This window comes from Hordeum vulgare, chromosome 3H, assembly GCF_904849725.1.
Source record: "Hordeum vulgare subsp. vulgare chromosome 3H, MorexV3_pseudomolecules_assembly, whole genome shotgun sequence".
In the NCBI taxonomy this organism is placed as follows: Eukaryota; Viridiplantae; Streptophyta; class Magnoliopsida; order Poales; family Poaceae; genus Hordeum; species Hordeum vulgare.
The window spans coordinates 61,892,047-61,913,848 of NC_058520.1; positions in this window are offsets into that span (position 1 = coordinate 61,892,047).

Here is a 21,802-nt window from a genome sequence, read left to right on the forward strand (position 1 = left end):
GCTAGTCTTCACAGCAAAGCTGCTCCATTGCTCTTAGCTCCATGAAAATAGCCGAACTATGACCAGTCGGCTAGACATTTTCACAGCCGTCTTCTACATCTTGAATCCTCAAGTGAGCACGGATAATCGGTATGATTCGTATGTGTTCCAAAATATCCCTTAGCATGTGACGGTGTCCTAGACTAGGGGGGTACTAACCCGAGGTGTTACCCGTACGGGCTGAACTGGGGGCCTGCTAAGCCAATTCGTGAAGAACGATGCTAGCGTCAAGACTCGCCTGTGTTAAGAAAGAAAACCTCCAAAGACTAGGCATGTACCCCAAGGACGTCTCTACATCCGGCATGTTTCCGACCAACTTAAATGTGTAACCTAGCTCCCCCTCGCCACCTATATAAGTCAGGGGTTTAGTTCGTAGAGGGAAAACTTATTTTCCTTAGGGTTTAGGGCTTTCACAATGATCTCGAGGTAGATCATCAACCTGTATTCAATACCCCATCATGAATACAATCAATGGAAGACATAGGGTTTTAGCTACCTCTTCGAGAGGGCCCAAACCTGGGTACACATTGTCTCCCTACTCTCCTTGTTACCACTGATCCTAGATCCACAACTCGGGACTCCCTACCCGACTTCCGCCGGTTTTAGCACCGACATTGGTGGCCCATACACGTCCCGTTGCGTGGTTGATCTAGATTGATGTCTCACCTTCAGATTAAAGCTGACGTTAGGCGTTGCACATTTTTGCCCCAGCTAGCTTTTCATGTTCGGAAACCTAGTCCTCCACGCAGATTCCAATTTCCAGGTCGGCCGGGTTGAGAGTTTCGTCCCCGATCAAGTAGTCATATCCGAAAGCTTGGAGTGCGCCGCCGATACCCGTGGTGACTTGCCCTTTCCGGCTGGACTCTGGGTCGATTGTAGCGATCATCGGCGGTCGGAGCCTCAACCCTACAACCGATCTCCAATCCTATGACTGACACCTCCAAAGATTTGGCCTCGAGCACGGATCAACCCTCCTACACCTCGGTTTGCGACCTTGAGTCCGACCTAACTTCGTATCCAGCCTTGAGCTTAGATCCAACCGCCCTGATGCGGTTCCCGCTACTTCAGAGAACCCGCTCCAGATCAGTTCCGCTTACAACCCGACAATGGATCCAACTGATCTCTTCCTCTTAAACGAGATATTAGATCGCATCCAGAGTCTCGGGATCTCGGACGACAAGATCTCATTCTATGATCAGATCAGAAGTAAAAGTGACTTCCAAGGAATTTATAGCCCAGTCACCAACCACCTATTTGCTATGATCGAATATTTAAGCAATGTCCTGGACTACGTGTGAGAAGACGTCGAATTGGATGAAGATACCGGAGATGGACCGGATGCAAGGAAAAAAATAAGACCGACAAGTGGGCAAAAAAATCCACCTACGATGTCTACATGGTGGATACCCCTCGCTATGACGCATGAGGAGAGGATGAAGTCCACTCCAAACGCAAGGGAAGCGGACGATGTCCGAGGAGGCCTAGCAGAGGCGAGGTAGGAAACGGGTATGCTGATAATGACAACCTTCAAAATAGTTACACACACCATGGCGCCGAGGATCGTGAAACACCGAAGAGGTTGTGCAAGGCCATGTCAACGGCATCGAGGAAGCTGCAATCTCTGACGACCCCAACGACGATGATTACATGCCTGAAACCGAAGACATAAGCATTAGGTCTGACGACCTCATCGTCCGAGAAAACTTTGAGGCCCTTGAGTCTTATCGAAGACGCGGGATGGAAACTGCATGCAGTGTCAAGTTAGGGCGAGCTTCGCTAAACGTGACCAAGACACACTCAATGAAAAATGGGACAAGGTTTTGTCGGCAGAACGAAAACTTGAGGAAAGACTCCAAACTCAACCAAAATTCTACCCTCTCAGACACCAACTTTATGAATTCGATGATGAAGTAGAGGAAGACCCGCCGAGGAACCACGATCTTCATGACCAACAGGAGCCCCCTCCTAGGGGGCGAAACATGCCGCTAGGACGACCCCAAGAGCTCCCTGCTACCTCTTATTTTAACAACAGTAGAGCCAATCAACCAACACAGACGTTTGACCTCCATGAAAGGCCGTAGGATCTGAAATATGTCTAGATGGGAAGGGGGGTGATTATACTACTTGACCAAATAAAACTTAGCCTTTTCCCAATTTTAGTTGTGGGCAAGTTTTAACAATTGTAGCAAGTCAAGCACACCCTACACATGCAAGTCTAAGAGTATAGCAGCGGAAAGTAAAGACATGCACATGTAAATAGAGGGTAGGCATAGGAAGATAAAATGCAAAGATTTCCATAGAGATTTTGGTGTGCTTCCGATAGGTGGTGCTATCTTACGTCCATGTTGATGGGGACTTCAACCCATGGAGGGTAACGACCGTGTGACTCCACGGAGGGCTCAACCTACGGAGGGTCCACATATAAGGAACCTTGTCTATTCCATCACGACTTACTTTCACGAAGGACTAGCCTCACTCGGGGTAGATCTTCACGAAGTAGGTGATCTCCTTGCCCTTGTTGGAAATATGCCCTAGAGGAATAATAATTAGTTGTTATTATATTTCTTTGTTCACGATAATCGTTTATTATCCATGCTATAATTGTATTGATTGGAAACACAATACTTGTGTGAACACGTAGACAAAACACTGTCCCTAGTAAGCCTCTAGTTGACTAGCTCGTTGATCAAAGATGGTCAAGGTTTCCTGGCCATAGGCAAGTGTTGTTACTTGATAACGGGATCACATCATTAGGAGAATCATGTGATGGACTAGACCCAAACTAATAGACGTAGCATGTTGATCGTGTCATTTTGTTGCTACTGTTTTCTGCGTGTCAAGTATTTGTTCCTATGACCGTGAGATCATATAACTCACTGACATCGGAGGAATGCTTTGTGTGTATCAAACGTCGCAACGTAACTGGGTGACTATAAAGATGCTCTACAGGTATCTCCGAAGGTGTTCGTTGAGTTAGTATGGATCAAGACTGGGATTTGTCACTCCGTATGACGGAGAGGTATCTCAGGGCCCACTCGGTAATACAACATCACACACAAGCCTTGCAAGCAATGTGACTTAGTGTAAGTTGCGGGATCTTGTATTACAGAACGAGTAAAGAGACTTGCCGATAAACGAGATTGAAATAGGTATGCGGATACTGACGATCGAATCTCGGGCAAGTAACATACCGAAGGACAAAGGGAATGACATACGGGATTATATGAATCCTTGACACTGAGGTTCAACCGATAAGATCTTCGGAGAATATGTAGGATCCAATATGGGCATCCAGGTCCCGCTATTGGATATTGACTGAGGAGTCACTCGGGTCATCTCTACATAGTTCTCGAACCCGCAGGGTCTGCACACTTAAGGTTCGACGTTGTTTTATGCGTATTTGAGTTATATGGTTGGTTACCGAATGTTGTTCGGAGTCCCGTATGAGATGCAGGACGTCAGGAGGAGCTCCGGAATGGTCCGGAGGTAAAGATTGATATATAGGAAGTCCTATTTTGGTCACCGAAAAGTTTCGGGCTCATCGGTAGTGTACCGGGAGTGCCGGGAGGGGTGCCAGGGACCATCGGGAGGGGTGTCACGCCCCAAGGGGTCTCATGGGCTATGGGAAGAGATAAACCAGCCCCTAGTGGGCTGGAATAATTTCCCACTAAGGCCCATAAGGTTTGAGAAGGAAAAAACACAAGGTGGAAAGAGTTTCCAAGTGGGAAGGTGGAATCCTACTCCAAGTACGATTGGAGTAGGACTCCTCCACCTCCAATTTCGGCCAAACCTTGAGGATTTGAGGCTGCCTCTTCCCTCCCCCTCCCTCGTATATATACTGAGGTATTAGGGCTGATTTGAGACAAACTTTGCCACGGCAGCCCGACCACATATCTCCACGGTTTTACCTCTAGATTGCGTTTCTGCGGAGCTCGGGCGGAGCCCTGCTGAGACGAGATCATCACCTACTTCCGGAGCGCCGTCATGCTGCCGGAGAACTCTTCTACCTCTCCGTCTCTCTTGCTGGATCAAGAAGGCCGAGATCATCGTCGAGCTGTACGTGTGCTGAACGCGGAGGTGCCGTCCGTTCGGCACTAGATCGTGGGACTGATCGCGGGATAGTTCGCGGGGCGGATCGAGGGACGTGAGGACGTTCCACTACATCAACCGCATTCACTAACGCTTCTGCTGTACGGTCTACAAGGGTACGTAGATCACACATCCCCTCTCGTAAATGGACATCACCATGATAGGTCTTCGTGCGCGTAGGAAAATTTTTGTTTCCCATGCGACGTTCCCCAACAGCCCTTACAAACTTCTTGGTACAACTCCACAACACGAAGTAGGAGGCTCCCAAGAGACACCTAACCAATCTAGGAGACACCACTCTCCAAAAGGTAATAGATGTGGTAGTATGATGAACTCCTTGATCTTATGCTTGAAAAGATAGTCTCCTCAACACTCAATCACTCTCTCGTAGATTTGGCTTGGGTAGAAGAGATTGATTGGGTGGAAAGCAACTTGGGGAGGCGAGAAATTAAGATTCATATGATAGGAATGGAATATCTTGATCTCAACATATGAGTAGGTGGCTCTCTCTCAGAAACATATATGGGGAAAGTGTTTGTATGTTCTGAGTTCTTCCTCTATGAATGAGAGGTGGTGACGGGTATATATATGCATCTCTAAATATCCAACCGTTACAACATTATTGCCCAACTCGGTGAAACTAAAGTAAAAAAATTGTTGCCCTGACTAATGCAAAATGTGGCAACTTTCGGCGTTTCAATGAGACTGATATATGAATCTCGGTGGGTCCGATTTTGGCTGGCCTGGACAGTTATCAGACTTGGTGGCATCAATTCCTAAAACTCAGAAATTCTGATTCTTAGAAACAGGTAGACTAAGAGTTGGTCACTGATTCTCGGCCAGACCGAAACAAGACTTGGTGTCACCGAGAACCTAGGGCTTGGCATAGGATGTGTCTGAGGTGACACTCGGTAGGGACGAATGGAAAAAGTTGGTGGCACCGAATTATGGATATTTAAGATTTTGTATAGAATATTTGTGGGAGAATTCATGAGTATTTTTGGTGGCTACTCTCTAAGCACTTGAGCAACCAGATCATCATAGTCACCTCATCCCCTTTTAATAGTATTGGCTTTCCTATGGACTCAAATGTGATTTCTCACAAAATGTAAAATGTAGAGTCTTGAAGCTTGTGGCCAATAGATGCTCCTTGCATCTAGGGTTTCTCCTCGCAAACCTTAGCAAATGCATCATTGAAATTTTCCTGAAATATACTAGATAGAATCATTAGTCCAATGACACATATGTTGTTATGAATTACTAAAACCACCTTGGGGAGAAGTTGTGCTTTCAATCTCCCCTTTTTGGTAATTGATGACAACATATATATCAAAGCTTCGACATAATATATAATCAATGAATATCATCATCGCTTTGAGAAGTATGTGATAAGCATGAGCTCCCCCTAAATTTGTGCATTTTTTTTTTTGACCGGCTTTGTGCATTATTTTAAATTTGTGTTTGAATGCAAATGCACAATCGATTAGGATCATGGGACACTCTTCCATGTCACATACATATTGGTGGTGCGCATACATGATATGAATGAATAATAATGCAAATAACACCAAACCACAAGTGAATGATCATCACATAGTTAACTCAAGGATAGGAAATAGTAGCATTAAAGAATCAAAGTGTATGATCAAACACGACAAAGTTTAAGACATCCAAAAGAACCAAATGTGTTGAAAACCAAAGAGAGCAACAAAAAAACACTTTCTGTCTTGAAGACCTACTGATCTAAACACTTCTCCAACTTTGGCAAGAAGTTACCAAAAATTACAAAGATCTCGAACTATGCGTCGCTCTGGGCTCGATCTCCTCCCATAGCAGTTGATGAAGCTGATAGGAGAGCGTCAATGAAGGCTTCAACAGATGTCCTCTAACGTGGTGGAGTAGACACTGGAGGTGTAGGAGCTGATGGAGTAGATGGAGCTTATGCTGGCGATGATGGTGGTGGATTAGACACTAAATTCATCAACCACATGTCTTTCAAAAAGGATCCATTAATAAGGCTGATCAAGTCTTATTAATAATCGTTTCCAATTGACATGAAGCCAATTTTTTTTGTATGGCACTAAGTTACCTCAATGGGGATTTGCATGTACCAAACAATAAGAGTATAATATTTCTTCTTGGTAGTAGGAAGAGGAATTTTGAAACCCTAAATGGTGACTATGGCAATGGGCTCAATGACATTAATATTATTGACCAAAGTTTGCTTCTTTAGAAAATGCACGGTATGTTGTTTGCGATTGACATGAAAAGAGATCTTGGTTTTGTTGCAATCAATAAAAGCCCCTGCATTATTTAGAAATGGGTCTACCAAGCATGATCGACATGTTGTTGTCCTCGAGCATATCAATAATAATAAAGCCTATCAAGGTAGTAACATTTTCAACCACAACAGGAATATGCTCGAAAAATCCCAATAGGTAAAGCGATGGATTTATCATCCATTTACAAGGATACCTCACTAGGTGTAAGTTTATTCAAATCGACTTTTATATAGAGAGAAGGGCATAACACTAACACCAGCTCCTAAATCACATAAAGCAGTTTTAACATAGTTTTGTTTAATGGAGCAAGGTATTGTGGGTATACGAGGACCTCCCAACTTCTTAGGCATCCCAATGTCAAACCAATAATTAACAAGCATAGTAGCAATTTTAGTTTCATGTATTTTTTCTTTTGTTGGTAATAATATCCTTCATATACTTAGCATAGAGAGGCATTTTCAAAATATCAGTCAATTGGGTGCGCAGAAAGACATACCTAATCATTTCAGCAAAGGGTTGAAAACCTTCCTCGTCCTTACTCATAGAAATCTTACGAGGGAATGACATGGGTTTTTGAACCCATGGCTCTGTTTCTTTTCCACGTTATCTAGCAACAAAGTATCTTTTATCACAACATTTACTTTTGGGATGTGGGTTCTCAAGATCTTCAGCAGGTTCTGTGTCCACATCTTTATCATTTCCTTTATTAGTGTCCGGTTGAGCATCTACATGAACAACATCATTATCATTATTGTCCTCGATATCACTAGGTGAATGTTCACTATCAGATTGTGTCTGAGCATCAGAAATAGAAACATCATTATGATTCTCACCAGGTTTTTCTATATCAGGTTCACTAGAAGGATATGTATTCCTATCATTTTTCTTCTTCTTTTTCTTCTTAGAAGGACTAGGTCTATCATCATTAATTATCTGATAATCATGTTCTTTTCTTTTAGGATGACCTTTAGGATAAAGAGGTTCCTGATTCATGCGACATCCTCTAGCCATTACTCTAATAGCAAGTAAATCATTTTGTTACTTAATGACTTACTCTTGTTGGGTGTGAACCATAGAAGCATGTTTACCTAAATCCTTATCATCATTAGCAATTCTAAAGATCAAGTCACTCAAACGATCTATCATCATAGCATTACGTCTTAATTGATCTTTGACATAATTATTGAAATGCTCTTGCTTAACAATGTAATTAACGAATTCATCCATGAATTGACTAGGAGTCTTATGTAACAACCCAAATGTTTTTCCTCCCCCTTTTGTAATCCTTTCCATGTTTGGCAACTCTGTTGAGGCAATGTTATGGATGTGAGGCTTGTGGCATTGTCAATTCATGTGCATCTCATGCATCATGCATATCTTGTTTCTTTTCCCTTTTGCCTTGATTGTTTGATCTTGTGTGTTGTGCCACCTTGGTGGTTATGTGAGTGCATGTGAGTTTGTGATCTTGTGCAGAAGTGTAGGTGCAACAAAGCCCCTTCAAAACCCTTGTTGCACCATGATTCAAAAACCTTCCTATTCAATATTTGGTTACTTGTGTTTTTCAACTTGCTTTAAAAATCCTATAAAAATGTTCCACCTTTCCTCTCAATTTTTGTGAGTGGTAAAGTGGAGATCTTTTTTTCTCCAAACCTGGATATTCTGTTTCTTTGAAAAACAGCCTAGGTTTATTAATAAAGTATATATTATTTTGTTTCTTTGAAAAACCTGGATAGTCAAACCTAATCTATTAAATAGGCTATATTATTTTGTTTGGCAAAGTATTTTTTATTTTATTTAAAAACCCCTTCTTATTTCTGTGGGATTTATGTGCTTGTCTGGTTTTATAAAAATAAAACAGAGGTTTTTCTTTCGGTTTTAGTTAAGAGAGAGCCAGGCCAGCCCTATTAGGGCCAGTAGCTATTCGATCCAGCCCGTAGCGCGTCCCTCTTCTCCCACCTCTCGACGTCACCTGTACGACGCCATAGCCACCACTAGATCAGAGTTCCTCCTCTATCAACGACTGGGCTCGCATCCCGAGGGCCATAAGAGGCACCCCAACCCTTCTCCAACCCTAGCCTCTCCATTCCCTTCCTCCTCTTCCCCTCGCGCCGTCAGATGAGGTCCAGCGACGGCAGCGCCATGGATGGAGTCCGGTGAGCTCGACGCCACGAGAAAATCCATCACCCCTCTTCTTTCCCGACTTCACCAGGAGGACACAGATGCCAAGGAGGTTCCATTTTCGCAAAGAGAGGACACCAAGGTCGACCACCTCGTCGTCCATGACGGCGGTCGTCTTCTTCCTCTCCGGCGAGTCTTCTTCCACTCTGGTTCAACGTTCTCTTCATCTCCCGCACCGGATCGGCTCTCTACCGCTAGGTGAGCGAAGTCCCGCTCTCGTGCTGCGTTGTTTCCCTCTCTAGCCGAGCCCCGCCGTCGTGTGTACCTCGCCGTGGCTCTGTTCTCGAGCAGTAGCAGCGTGCAGTTAGTAGCAGCAACTTCAGTCACACATAGTAGCAACAGCAACATGCTGTATAGTTCCAACGTGCAACAGTAGTTGTAGCGTAGGAGGCAGCACCTTCGCAGCGCGAGGCATCCCCCTTTTGGTGCCGACGTTGCTCTGTCAAGCAGCTTCAGTTCTGCGACATCAACAGCTTGCGGTAGCAGTAGCAGCAGGTTCAGTACCTTGTGTTAGGAACGAGAAGCTCTGGCCATCACAGGGAGACTAGAGGGTTTGGCGTTGCGCAAAACGTTGCAGCCTTTTCTCGTATATTTCTCTGCTACTTATTGCTATTACAACGAAGAAGAAAGAGTCGGTGGAGATCCTAACTAAGTGCCACGATTCGTTAGACTCGCGCCATCCCACGAGAGCGGACGTGCCTTCCCCACCTCCGAGCGCACCGGGTCGACGTGGTGACCACGTCCAGTCCACCCACCTAGCTAGCTGCTGCATGGCGCCGCACAAGTCACTGGCCATGCCGTTGCTTATTTGCTGATAGAAAGGAAACTAAATAACTAACTATCCTATACCCCAACGTCTAGATTAGCTGACAATCTCCCCCCTAATCTTGACGTGGGCGAATCATCTCAACCATGCCGATCCTCTTCTTTAGCCCCAGAAACATGAGACGTCCGAGCGCTTTCGTCAGAGCGTCAACAAGTTGATCACCTGTTCTGATGTAGTCAATGCAGATCCGCTTCTGCTCCACGCATTCCCGAATGAAGTGAAACCTGATCTCTATGTGTTTGCTTCGATCATGGAACACGGGGTTCTTCGCCAGGGATATAGCTGACTTATTGTCGATGAAAAGCTTCGGCACCATGGCAGCTTCGTTCAGCATCTCTCCTAGCAATCGTCCCAGCCAAATCCCTTGGCAAGCGGCAGTGGTGGCCGCCACGTACTCGGCCTCACAAGACGAGATCGCCACCACCCTCTGTTTCTGAGACTGCCAACTTACAGGGCTCTTGCCGAGGAAGAATATCACGCCCGTAGTGCTCTTCCTGTCGTCAGTGTCTCCGGCATGATCGGAATCACTGTAGCCTGTCAGTTGGCACCTCCCTTCACCGCGTCCGTAAGCACAGCCATGGTCTAATGTCCCAGCCACATAACGGAGCAGGTGCTTGACTGCGGCATAATGATCAGCTGCAGGCTTCTCCATGAACCTGCTCAGATATCCAACAGCAAAAGTGATATCTGGTCTTGTGTGCACTAAGTACCTCAGGCCTCCGATGCTGCTGCGGTACTTGGTTCTGTCGACTGGCTCGGCAGTGCTCTCCTTGCTCAGCTTCAGCCTCGCCTCCATTGGAGTGTTGCTTGGATTGCAGTCCTCCATCTTCGCGCGCTCCAGCAATTTCTTTGCGTAGGCGGCCTGTCCGAGCACGATGCGATCGCGCTCCTGGCTCACCTCGATTCCGAGGTAGTAGCTGAGCAAGCCCAGATCGCTCATGCGGAACAACCTGGTCATTTCTTGCTTGAACGAATCTATCTCCGCCGTGGCTACTCCGGTGATGACGAGATCGTCGACGTAGACACCGACGATCAGAGTGAGCCGCCCGTTCCACGGCGGTAGACGCCGTGCTCCGAGGGGCAGCGATCAAACCCTAGAGCACACAAGCTCTCGTCTAGCTTCACGTTCCAAGCCCTCGGCGCCAGGCGAAGCCCGCACAGCGCCTTGCGGAGGCGCAGCACCATGCCCTCCTGGCCAGCCACGACGTATCCTGGTGGCTGCTGTACATAGACCTCCTCGAGTAGGTCGCCATTCAAGAAGGCGGACTTCACGTCCATGTGGTGAACCTGCCAGTCGTGGTGCGCCGCGAGTGCGACGAGGACGCGCACCGAGTCCATGCGCGCCACCGGCGCAAAGACTTCCTCGAAGTCTACTCCTTGCCGCTGGACATAGCCTTTCGCCACCAGCCGGGCTTTGTGCTTCACCACCACGCCTCGGGGATCCTTCTTGAGCTTATAGACCCACTTTAGCCCGATCGAACGGTGGCCGGGTGGGAGCTCGCAAAGTTCCCAGGTCTGGTTCGTGATGATACTTTTCATCTCCTCATCCATCGCCGTGCGCCAGCCTTGCTCCTTCTCTGCCTCGGTGAAGGAGGCGGGTTCCTCTCCTGCGAACATGCACAGTTCCCCGTCGCTGTAGATCGCCTCCAGCTCCTCTATCGTTTCCCACACATTCTCGAGTGTGCGGTATCGACGCGACGCCTCCTCTCCAGCAGGGGCCTCCGACGCGCCTGCGGGAGGTGAGACGAACTCGACGCCCGTTGGTGTCGCAATGGGTACTCTTTGCACTGGGGTGACAGGAGGAGGGGTCTCGAAACGGGCCTGAGAGGTGGACGCCTCGACACTGATCATAGGCACTGTGTCGAGCATCGTCGGGGCGTTCGTCTTCCTCGCCTGGGCGCCGGTCGTGGGAGCGGGAGCCAGCTCCACGGTGAAGGAGTCCATGCCTCCGTCCTGACCTTCCGTGACAGAGCCCCAGTCCGAGGATGCGTTCTCGTCGAACACTACATCCCGTGAGACATGGGCGCGTCCGGACGGTGGGTGGTAGACGCGCTAGGCCGCTGATCCGGGCTCGTACCCCAGGAACACCATGGGTACGCTGCGATCATCAAGCTTCTTCACGTTCGGGCGTGTCACTTTAACATGGGCGACACACCCAAACGTCCGAAGGTGCTGCACACTTGGCCGCCTTCTGCACCATGCTTGGTACGGAGTCATACCGGCCACGCTCTTCGTTGTCGCCCTGTTGAGTAGGTGCATCGCCGTCGTTACAGCCTCGCCCCAGAAGCGCGCAGGCACCTTCCTCGCCTTGAGCAGGCTCCTTGCCATGCCGACGATGGTTTGGTTGCGGCGCTCGACCACGCCATTTTGTTGAGGCGTTTATGGGGCGGTGAGCTGCCGGTGCACCCCCAGCTCTGCGAAGAACTCCCCGAGCAAGGCGGAGTTGAATTCTCCCCCGCGATCGGTGCGCAGGGTCTTTAGACGGCGGCCAGACTCACGCTCTGCTGCTGCCTGGAGCTGTCGGAGCGCGGTCTCCGCCTCGTCCTTCGTCGTGAGGAGGCGCAGCCACATGAAGCGGCTCTTGTCGTCGACGAGCAGGAGGAAGTACCGTTTCCCTCCCGGCGTAGCTGGAGAGATAGGCCCGCACAGGTCGGCGTGCACGAGCTCGAGCACTTCCCCGGCGCGGTTGAGCGCCTGACGGGGGGATGGGGCTCGCCGGTGCTTCCCTGCCAGGCTAGTCTCGCAGACACGGTCCACCTTGTCGAGGAGAGGCAGACCATGCACCATCTCCTCTCGTGCGAGTGCACGGAGCGTCTCGAAGCCTATGTGGCCGTAGCGTGCATGCCACAGCCAGGCATCCTCGCCGCTGTGCACCGCAAGACATATTGGGCGCGCCAGGTTCAGGCAGAGTACGTATAGACGTCCATGGCCGCGCTGCACGCGGGCGACCAGACGTCCGTCGGGGTCGCGCAGCCTAAACTCGCCGTGTCGGATGTGTGCATCGTAGCCGTTCTCGTCCAGCTGCCCCACGCTGACGATGTTGCTGCACAACTTGGGCATGTAATACACCTCTGAAAGAACGAGATGCTCACCATTTCGGCATTCGAAGAGGATGGTTCCTTTCCCCTCGATCTGCACCGTTGACCCGTCGCCTCGTTTCACCATGCCGCGCACACCACAGTCCAGCTCAGAGAAGATCTCTCGGTGGCCAGACATGTGGTTCCTCGCGCCGGTGTCTAGGAACCAAACGGTGTCGCACTCCCTTCCGTTCGGCGTAGTGCGCGCCTGGGAACGTTCTTCGTTGAGGAGGACGTGCTCCACGGGCACCTCCGTGGTCGTGGAGAGCGCGCACACGCTTGCCAGGAGGAGCGTCGACTCCTCGGTGCCGCCCTCGGTCAGGTGTACCTACTCCTTGCGCTCTCGCCGGGGCTCGGTGCAGTCGCGCAAGAGATGCCCCAACTTGTTGCAGTTGTAGCACTTGACCCTGCTCATGTCGCGTCCACTGCCGCGGCCGCCTGAACCCCCGGGGCCGCCGTTGCCACCGGCGTTCTGAGGTGGACGTGAGCCGTTCCCCCGGCCTGGGTTCTTCCCGCGGCGGTTGTTCTGCCCGCTGCCGTTGCTGCTCCCCCCGCCCGAGCCTTGGCCGCTTTCGCGTCCCTGCTTGTGCGCCTCCCACTGCTGCTCCGTGAGGTACAGCTGCCCACCGCCTTGGCTCGGCGCGGGTGTGGCGCAGCGTTCCTCGGCGGTCCTGAGCCGGCCGATGAGTTCCTCAACTGAGATCGTGCTCAGGTCGAGGAGGGTTTCGATCGCCACTGCGATCTGGGAATAACGGGGGGGGGGGGGGACGACGCGCAATACCTTCTGTGTGACGCGTACCTCCTCCAGGTTGTCACCGAGAGTGCGCAGCTGGTTGACGAGTCCAGTGATCCGCATGCCGAAGGCGTCCAGAGTCTCGCCGTCGCGGAAAGCGATCTTCTCGAACTCCGCACGGAGACATTGCGCGGTAGCCTCGCGCACCCGATGCACTCCCATGCGCATGACCTTGATGGTGTCCCAGGCCTCCTTCGCCGTCTCCTTGACGACGAGGACGCCGAGCATCTCCGTCAGAACAGCTCGGAACAGAACACCCAGGGCCAGCTTGTCGTCGCGCACGCATTGCGCGTTGCCCTGGATCGCATCCCAGAGCCCCCAAGACTCCAGGTGCACCTTCATCACCAGCGACCACTCGATGTAGTTGGTTGATGTGAGGGTTGGGAAGGTGGTTCCGGCGCCTGGAACAAACGGCGCGCGCTCGGCCGCTGCAGCCTGGTGGATGACGACCTCCCGCTCGCGCCTGACGTGGCTGCGTCCGCGACTGCGATCTCGTGGTGGATTCTCCGAGCGCGCCTGCCGGCCTGCGCTTGCGTTGAGGCCAGCTGCGCCCGTCGCTCCGCGTGCCTCCGATTGTGCCCCGTGCTCGCTCATCATCGCCGGGATCGATCGTTAACGTGGCTCTGATGCCACTTGTTAGGAACGAGAAGCTCTGGCGATCACAGGGAGACTAGAGGGTTTGGCGCTACGCAAAACTTTGCAGTCTTTTCTCGTATATTTCTCTGCTACTTATTGCTATTACAACGAAGAAGAAAGAGTCGGTGGAGATCCTAACTTAGTGCCACGATCCGTTAGACTCGCGCCATCCCACGAGAGCGGACGTGCCTTCCCCACCTCCGAGCGCACCGGGTCGACGTGGTGACCACGTCCAGTCCGCCCACCTAGCTAGCTGCTGCATGGCGCCGCACAAGTCGCTGGCCATGCCATTGCTTATTTGCTGATAGAAAGGAAACTAAATAACTAACTATCCTATACCCCAACATCTAGATTAGCTAACAGCTTGCAGTGCCTGCTTCTGTAGAAGTAGACGCAACGTAGCAGCAAGTCCCCCTATCGTCGTGTTTGCTTCGGGAATGGAATCCCCAGAGACTCCGCACCCCCCGCCGTTGATGGCCCATGTGCTCCCCCGCGATCGCCTCGGTTTTCTGTCGCGGTGCGGTAGTGTGCTTGCAGAGGGATTTTTTCAAAGGAGCAAGACCCCCTCTTTGTTCATATCCGTGTGAGTAGTGCAGTGGTCACGTGCTTGCGCTTTTACCCTATGCGTTGTTGGTTCGATCCCCCCAAGCGCACCCTTTTGTTTTTTGGTGGAATTCATTACCTGCAGAGTAGGTTACTTTGATGGGGGTAGCTAGCTCCACTAGGGAGGTGGTGGGTTCGAATCCCCCTTGGCCTCTTTTTAATTCATGTGTGTAGTTGTTGTGTGTGTGTATGACAGTGAGGGGCCACTGCCAGGTGGGTCCCCCTCCTCATCATATTTTTCCTGGTATTTTTATTTTTTTTGTTTTTGAATTCCTTGTGCTAAATAGGGCATATTTACATTTCTGAAAATGTCCAGATATGGACTTGCCAAATTGGGCTGGCTTAAGAACAACCCTGGTTGTGGTTATGTTGTAGTTTGATCTGTGCTAGATTTTCTTTCATTGTTTGTGGTGTTTTTCTGAATGCAACATGGGCAGTATGATATATGGATTTGGGGTAGAAAATCCCAATGAATCCAATGGTGTTGTTGGTTTCTGATTTTGAGCAATTATGTAGAAAGTCCCCTTGTGGTGAGGTGGCAATAGTTTTATCGATGAGGGTGGTTCTTGTGCATGGTTAGAGGTTGTGTTTGTTTGCATCATAATGTCTGTGGCATCACCTTCCTGCTGGTATTTATTTCCTTCTTGTTTTCTTTTGGGTAGCTACTGGGACCGGAAACGAGTTCGAAGAGTCCGGTGAGTTCATGCAGGAAGATCAGGATCAGTTCCACCCTGAAGAAATCACAGGCAAGATGATCGTGACCTTGACACCGTTTCTAGCTTTGTTATGCTTAGTGTTACATTTCCTTCATTACATCTCCGCTGCCTACCACATGATATATAGGCCATCAAACATTGCCAAGAAACCTCAAACACCTCCCTTCCTAGCAAATATTGTTTGGCTAAGTTAGGCTTGCTCAACCACTAATTGTTAGCGTTGCTAGTTGCACGTGCCAGCTGGTCCATGTGATAACATGGGCAACTTGATATCATCTTATATAATAGCTATTTAATTAATGCACCTATATACTTGGTGAATAACGGAAGGCCTACCCTTTTGCCGGGTGATTTGTTTCGTTGTTGCCGCCTTAGTTTCGTCTACCGGTGTTTTCTTCCATAACTGAGCGCTCCTAACACGTTCGGGATTGTTATGGGGACCCCCTCGATAAATCGTATAGTGTTAAGACTTGTCTAGAAGGACCCAACTTTGGTGTTAATTTGCTAATAACTTAATAATGAAAAGCATAGGGAATAGCTACCCCGAGGAATTAATCAACAACCCGTGCCATTGCTCCTCATGAGTGTTGGTCCAAAATGAGCAGACTATGGGGCCACCGCGGGGCAACTCGAGGTTTCGGTTAACTCGTAGTGTGACTCATCCGCCGTGTCCTGAGACTGAGATATGCGGGTCTTATCAGGGTCGTCGACACATCGGGCGGTCTTGCTGGACTTGTCTTACCTTAGTGATATATCTTGCGCATTGGGATTCCGGTGAGACTTTGGGTCTTCTCAGAGGTGAGGTTTTCCTCTAAGGAATCCTACGAGATCATGAGTTTCGTGGTAGAGGATAACTATGTGGCGTGTGGTAATTTGTGATGGACTAGTTCGAGAACCCCTGCAGGGTGTAATCTTTCAGAAAGTAGTGCCCACGGTTATGTGGCAAACATGGATATTTTGTTAACATCCGGTTCTAGACAACTTAAAGTGATTCAAATAAAACTTGCCAACTGAGTGCGTAACCGTGACTGTTTCTTTCGGAGCTCCTTCTCTGATCGAGAACATGGTGGGGTTATGAATGGCGTAAGTAGGTGTTCAGGATCACTTAGTGACCATCCTAGTCTTCGACCGTCTTACGCAGACCACCACATGTTATTTCTGTTCTTCGTAAGTTAGCCACCAGATATGCTTAGGATGCTGCAAACTCAAACACTTAACCTACCTCACCCATTTAACTTAGTTAGACTCGATACCAAGGTCATGAGATTGCTGAGTCCTCGTGGCTCATAGTTTACTACAAACACCCACAGATATAGGTACCCCAGATGCAGGAGTTCCCGGTGACAACCCGCTAAAGTGGGAGTTCGATGAGGACAGTGCCAGGCTGTATGTGACTTATCCCGAGGACTAGAGGCGCATGGTCGTGATCGTGGGACTAGCATGCGGGGTATCATAGCTTTTGTCGTTTATCTTGTCAGTAGTTGGACCCTTCCATGTTTTGAATAATGTATGACTGTATGATTATGTATGTTATCAGATGGAAAGTGTATGCCCTAGTTGTCACTCTTTCAGTTAATTATATTGCCATGATTATCTTGCTTGCAAAACGCGTAGATGCGCCTCTTTCCCCTTTTGAGGCCTCGCCCCCAAGGAAAGGGCCGCATCTTGGTCGTTACAAGCAGGTAATTAGAGCCTAATGACCAACATGTATAGGGGATCTATCGTAGTCCTTTCGATAAGTAAGAGTGTTCAACCCAACGAGGAGCAGAAGGATCTGACAAGTGGTTTTCAGCAAGGTAATATCTGCAAGCACTGAAATTGTCGGTAACAAGTAGTTGTGTGGTGAGATGATTCGTAGCAAGTAGCAAGTAACAAAAGTAACAAAGGTACAGCAAAGTGGCCCAATCCCTTTTGTAGCAAGGGACAAGACTGGACAAAGTCTTATAGGAGGTAAAACGCTCCCGAGGACACATGGGAATTTCTGTCAAGCTAGTTTTCATCATGTTCATATGATTTGCGTCCGTTACTTTGATAGTTTGATATGTGGGTGGACCGGCACTTTGGTACTACCCTTACTTGGACAAGCATCCCACTTATGATTAACCCCTCTCGCAAGAATCCGCAACTACGAAAGAAGAATTAAGACAAAGTCTAACCATAGCATTAAACTAGTGGATCCAAATCAGCCCCTTACGAAGCAACGCATAAACTAGGGTTTAAGCTTCTGTCACTCTAGCAACCCATCATCTACTTAGTACTTCCCAATGCCTTCCTCTAGGCCCAAATAATGTGAAGTGTTATGTAGTCGATGTTCACATAACACCACTAGAGGAAAAACAACATACAACACATCAAAATATCGAACGAATACCAAATTCACATGCCTACTTATAGCATGACTTATCCCATGTCCTCAGGAAAAAAAGTAACTACTCACAAAGGATAATCATATTCATGACCAGAGAGGTAATGAGTAGCATCAAAGATCTGAACATAAACTCTTCCACCAAGTAATCCAACTAGCATCAACTACAAAGAGTAATTAACACTACTAGCAACCTTACAAGTACCAATCAGAGTCGCGAGACGGAGATTGGTTACAAGAGATGAAATAGGATTTGGAGATGAGATGGTGCTAATGAAGATGTTGATGGTGATGAGTCCCCTTCGATGAGATGAGTGTTGGTGATGACGATGGCGACGATTTCCCCCTCCGGGAGGGAAGTTTCCTCGGCAGGATCGTCCTGCCGGAGCTCTAGATTGGTTCTGCTCAAGTTTCGCCTCGTGGCGGCGGCGAATCCTCCAAAAAGCCTCCTCTTCATTTTTTCCAGACCGAAACCCTTCTTGTAGCAAAAGGGGGGGAGCTAGAGGGCCAAGTGGGAGCCCACAAGCCCCCTAGGCGTGGCCAGGGGGGCCCGCACCTAGCAGGCTTGTGGCCTCCTGCTGGCACCCCTCCGACACTTCTTCGGCCTAGTATTTTTTGTAAATCCCAAAAAAAACCACGTTGATTTTCAAGGCTTTTGGAGTTGCGTAGAATAGGTATCTCAAACTTGCTCCTTTTTTAGGCCAGAATTCCAGCTGCCGGCATTCTCCCTCTTCATGTAAACCTTGCAAAATACGAGAGAAAAGGCATAAGTATTATACCGTGAAGTGTAATAACAGCCCAAAAAGCGATAAATATCAACATGAAAGCATTATGCAAAATGGACGTATCAACTCGCCCAAGCTTAGACCTCGCTTGTCCTCAAGCGAAAGCCGACATCAATAAATATGCCCACATGTTTAGAGAGAGAGAGGGGGGTGTCGACAAAACAAGATACGAACATGCAGGCATCATGATCATGATTAGAACAACAATACCATCATATCATCTCTTATGCTAAAGTGATAATTCCTTCACAAAGTAAAGCATGGATCAAGAACCTTACTGAGAATTAACAACCGATAGCCTTTAGTCATTGAAGCAATTGCAATTTATCACAACATCGAAAAGAGTCAAATAAGAGCTTGTAAAGCAAATCCACATACTCAATCATCTTTTCGTTCTCTACAATTGCTACAACTCACGTGGTAATCATGAGATCAAAGTTTCAGCTAGACACAGAGAAAGATAGGGGCTTATAGTTTCGCCTCCCAACCATTTACCTTAAGGGTAATGTCAACAATAATAGTTCATGAATACTTACTTCCAAGTTGACATATGAATATAGATCTTTCCCAAGAATATGACGTTAGCCAAGATAAAGGCAAAATAAGGAATTGGTGAAGATCACCATGACTCTTTCAGGGGCAAAAAGTAAAGGTACAAGATAGGCCCTTCGCAGAGGGAAGCAGAGGTTGTCATGCGCTTTTGAGGTTTGGATGTGTGTCCTCTTAGTGCGGAGGAACGTCACTTTATATTGCCTCCTGTCATAAAGAACTTTATTATGCAGTCTATCGCTTTTATGTCTTCCTCATCACAGGTTCGTACAAAGCTTATTTTCCAGACACTAATAGATCATACATAATTAGGGAGCAATTTTTATTGCTTGCACCGATGACAACTTCCTTGAGGGATCTTATTCAATCCATAGGTAGGTATGGTGGACTCTCATGGCAAAATTGGGTTGAAGGTTTATGGATGCACAAGTAGTATCTCTACTTGGCGCGGGAGGTTTGGCTAATATGAGGTGGAAGCAATCGTCACATGCTAAGGGATCTCTAGTCATATAACATTGTTCGGAACCAAGCAAACACAATTCATTATGTTGACTTCCTTGTGCAACATCTACTTCTAAGCATGTAATAGTTTAGTGAGTGTTCACAATCATAGATTTTGTCCAAGATGATATATTTATATGTGAACCTCTCCTTCTTTATCACTTCCTATTAATTGCAACAATGACCTAGGTCTACGTTTGTCTACCCTCAACAAGTTTCAATCATCATTCTTTTTATATGTGAAGCCATCACTTCCCATAAGATCATTACATGATCTTTCATGCTTTTGTTCTTTCTCAATGTTTTGATCAAGGCATGAGGCAAAGCCCTTAACTAAGACACTCTTTATTATATGGCTCACGAGCTCGAATACATTGGCGGTGACACAAAGCAAAACTCAAGCCTAAAACACTAAGACCTTTATTCTACTAGAGAAAGAGAAAACTGAAAAGGAACAAACTAAAACAAAAGTAAATGCAAAAGATGTGATGGTGATACTATACCGGGGCAACTCCCCCAAGCTTGGCACAAGCCAAGGGGATTGCCCATACCCATGCTTAGTTGTCTTCCTTTGGAGGTGATGGTGATGGAGTTGTTGCAGAGGTCTTGAAGTTGTTTAATTTCCACATAAGCATAAAATTCTGCTCCCTCAGATCATCATTTTCCTCTTCAAGCCTCAACACCCTTTGGCATAATTCCTGCTTACTCTCCTGCAAGAAACGAGAAGGGATAAACAAAGTCTTAGGCTTCTTCCTTGAGTCAGGGAGGTTCGACTTCTTGAACTCCACATGCGTGTGTCCAAGTTGAGGTAGAGGAGCCTTCTCCTCATCGAGACTTGTTTGTTCCTTCCCCTTGGGATCATAATCTTCTTCCTCATCAGTGGTCCAGCCATAAGGATCCAAGTCCCCATAGACGTTCGGGTTAGAAAGGTAATCGGCCACATAGCTCTCCCCCTTCGAATCTTGAGAAGACATCTTGCCCTAAATCTGCGGCAGAAAACAGGCTCAAAACGAAAATAGAGGAAATCTGTGTGATACGAGGTTCAGAACTTACGGGAGAATATATAATGAATTTTTTCCGACCAGAAGGAGTACTCCGCAAGAAAACAGAGTCCGGGAGGCACATTAGGTGGACACAAGCCCCCCAGGTGCGACCAGGGGGGTGGCCCGCGCTTGGCAGGCTTGTCGCCTCCTCGTGCACTTTCCGGACTACTTCAAAATTTTCTATTTTTTCAAAAATTCCAAAACAGAGGAAAAATCCTACTGGAAAAGTTTTGGAGTCTGTTTACTTACCGAATCACATACCTCTTCGTTTTCGGAGTCTGAAACAGGCTGATAAATATCCCTTAGGTACTCCTCCGGAGTTATGGTATTGATAATATTGCTTTCAACATTTGTGGGAGTACCTGAGATATAATGCTTGATTCTCTGCCCATTTACAACTCTCGGACAATTACCTTCCGTGTTGTTGATCTTGATAGCACCGGAACGATATACTTCCTCAACAATGTAAGGACCTTCCCACTTAGAGAGAAGCTTGCGTGCAAAAAATCTTAAAGGAGAATTATATAGCAAGACATAATCACCTACATTGAACTCACGCTTCTGTATCCTTTTATCGTGCCACCTCTTAACCTTTTCTTTGAACAACTTGGCATTCTCATATGCCTGAGTTCTCCATTCATCAAGCGAGCTAATATCAAATAACCTCTTCTCACCAGCAAGTTTGAAATCAAAGTTGAGCTCTTTGATTGCCCAATAAGATTTATGCTCTAGCTCAAGAGGTAAATGACATGCTTTACCGTATACCATTTTATACGGAGACATGCCCATGGGATTCTTATAGGTAGTTCTATAAGCCCACACTGCATCATCGAGGTTCTTAGACCAATTCTTTCTAGACCTGTTGCAGTCTTTTGCAGAATTAGTATAATCTCTCTATTGCTTAGCTCTACTTGACCACTGGATTGAGGGTGATAGGGAGACGCAATTCTATGGTTGACATCGTACTTGGAAAGCGTTTTACGAAAAGCACCATGAATGAAATGTGAACCACCATCGGTCATTAGATATCTAGGGACTCCAAATCTAGGGAAGATAACTTATTTAAGCATCCTGATAGAGGTGTTGTGATCAACACTATTAGTGTGGATAGCTTCTACCCACTTAGTAAGGTAATCAACAACAACTAGGATATGAGTATACCCGTTGGATTTTGGAAAAGGTCCCATATAATCAAAGCCCCAAACATCAAACGGTTCAATGACAAGTGAATAATTCATAGGCATTTCCTGACGTTTACCGATATTACCTATTCTTTGACATTCGTCACAAGACAAGACAAACTTATGGGAATCCTTCAAG